The 2,675-nt window shown below is 49.8% G+C and overlaps 1 protein-coding gene across 1 annotated transcript in view; it reads left to right on the top strand.

The window, feature by feature from the left end:
• PPIH (peptidylprolyl isomerase H) overlaps positions 1–2,675 on the top strand; it is a 25,300-nt gene that overhangs the window by 8,632 nt on the left and 13,993 nt on the right. The window lies entirely within an intron of this gene.

Raw genomic sequence — 2,675 nt, 5'->3', positions numbered from 1 at the left:
GTTGTGAGACGTAAGAAAAGATTTCAGCCACCATCCAGATGAGCAACTTGTTACCTGGCTGCTGCAGTGCTGGGGTAGCGGGGCCAGTGGCATGGAACTAGAGGGCAGGGAGGCAAGGCAGCTGGGATCTCTGTCTAGGAAAGGGGGCATTGACTAAGCCATTGGAAAGGAGACACAAAATCTCAGTCTCTGGAGGTGACTTCTGTCAAGGGTGAGAGAGAGGTATCCCTTCAAGGACGACTTGACATGTCGACCAAATAAGTGGACCACTGGAAAGAGGCATTCAATACTTGAGGGAGCTAGCTGTGCAGGAAGCAGTTTACTATGACCCAGATAATACATGGCTACCCACAGATCCAGATGAAGTCCGATGCACCTGGCCCATGTGGAGGACTTTTGTGCGGAGCACACCCTCATCATTTGCCAGCGCATTAGCACTAATGGACCGGAAAGATGAAGAGGGATCAACCGTGAATGAACTGGCTCGCTGACTATGACAATATGAAGAAAGTGTCTCTTCCCAATCATCGTGGCTCTGAACAAATTATCTCAAGATTTCCAGCGACTTAAAGAGAACATGTCCGACTCCCCACCTGCAGGGACCAGAATCTCGGCTATTAGAGGCAATCATTTCTCTACTTGAGAGAAGCGGTACACACCACGGGGGAAGCTGTGGCATCACCTGCGTGACTATGGAGAAGACATGAAGAAATGGGATGGAAAACCTACCTACCTCCTAGAAAAGCGGGTATGTGAGCTGGAAGGAAGAACAAGTACAAAATGTGGTCCTTTCAGGAGAAATGCTGCTTTGCTCTCCAGTAATCAAGAGCCCAAGCAGAGCAGACAGGTCGACTTTGCTCATGACCCTATGAGAAGAACTTCTGATTTGTATTCACAAGAAGTGAGTGATCAAGATGAGGCTGAAACCCGTGTCCACCACACTAACCCATTTGTCGTTAGTGAGTATTATGACCAACGTTAGAGGGGCCCTGCCTCCAGCCAGGCAGAGGACAGGGACAACCGACTTTACTGGACCATGTGGATTTGATGGCCTGGCACGTCTGGCCCCCAGCAGTATAAGGCTCTAGTGGACACTGGTGCGCAGCGCACCCTAATGCCATCAAATTCTAAAGGAGCAGAACCCGTTTGTAGTTCAGGAGTGACAGCGGGGTCTCAACAGCTGACTGTATTGGAGCCCGAGGTGAGCCTGAGTGTAAAAGAGTGGGAAAAACACCCCATTGTGACTGCCCCAGGCACTCCATGTATTCTTGGCATAGATTATCTCAGGAGAGGGTATTTTAAGGACCCAAAAGGGTATCAGTGGGCTTTTGGTATAGCTGCCTTGGAAACAGAAGGAATTAAACACCTGGCTGTGTTGCCTAGTCTATCAGAGGATCCTTCTGTGGTGGGATTGCTGAGGGTTGAAGAACAACGGGTGCCATCTGCCACTACAACCGTGCACCGACGGCAATACCGCACCAGTGGAGGCTCTGTAATCCCTATCCATAAACTGATTCATCAGGTAGAGAGCCAAGGAGTCATCAGCAGAACGTGCTTCCCTTTTAACAGCCCCATATGGCCAGGGCGAAAGTCCAATGGAGAGTGGAGGTTGACAGCGGACTACCGTGGCCTGAATGAAGTCACACCACTGCTGAGTGCTGCCGTGCCAGACATGTTAGAACTTCAGTATGAACTGGAGTCAAAGGTGGCCAAGTGGTAAGCCATGACTGATATTGCCAATGCATTTTTCTCCATCTCTCTGGCAGCAGAGTGCAGGCCACAGTTTGCTTTGGCTTGGAAGGGTGTCCAATACACCTGGAATTGGCTGCCCCAGGGGTGGAAACACAGCCCCACCATTTGCCATGGAGTGACGACTGCGCTGGGACAGGGTGAAGCCCCAGAACATTTACAATACATTGATGTCATCATTATATGGGATAATACAGCAGAAGAATTTTTTGAGAAAGGGGAGAAAATAATCCAAATCCTTCTGAGAGCCGGTTTTGCCATAAAGCATACTAAAGTCAAGGGACCTACACAAGAGATCCAGTTTTTAGGAGTAAAATGGCAGGATGGACACAGTCAGATTCCAGTGGAGGTGTTTAATAAAATAAGAGCTATGTCCCCACCAACTAACAGAAAAGAAGCGCAAGCTTTCTTGGGTGTTGTGGGTTTCTGGAGAGTGCACGTTCCAATTTACAGTCAGATTGTCAGCCCTCACTATCAAGTGACTCCGAAAAAGAATGATTTTGTATGGGCCCTGCAGCAGCGACAGGCTTTTGAACAAATTAAGTAGGAAATAGTCCATGCAGTAGCCCTCAGGCCAGTTCAGACAGGGCAAGAGGTTAAAAATGTGCTCTACACTGCTGCCGGGAAGAATGGCCCTACCTGCAGTCTCTGGCAGAGAGCACTGGGGGAGACTCTGGGTCAACCCCTGGGGTTTTGGAGCCGGGGATACAGAGCATCAGGAGACTTCTACACTCCAACCGAAAAGGAGATACTGGCAGCATACGAAGGAGTCTGAGCTGCTTCAGAAGTGATTGGGACTGAAGCGCAGCTCCTCCTGGCTCCCTGACTGCCAGTGCTGGGCTGGATGTTCAAAGGGAGGGTCCCCTCTACACACCACACAACTGAGGCCACGTGGAGTAAATTGTTGGAGAATGGCTTGCAGAGAG

This window comes from Athene cunicularia, assembly GCF_003259725.1.
Source record: "Athene cunicularia isolate RWA chromosome 21 unlocalized genomic scaffold, athCun1 chr21_part1, whole genome shotgun sequence".
In the NCBI taxonomy this organism is placed as follows: Eukaryota; Metazoa; Chordata; class Aves; order Strigiformes; family Strigidae; genus Athene; species Athene cunicularia.
The sequence above is the reverse complement of the archived record's forward strand: the minus strand, read 5'-3'. Positions and strand labels throughout refer to the sequence as shown.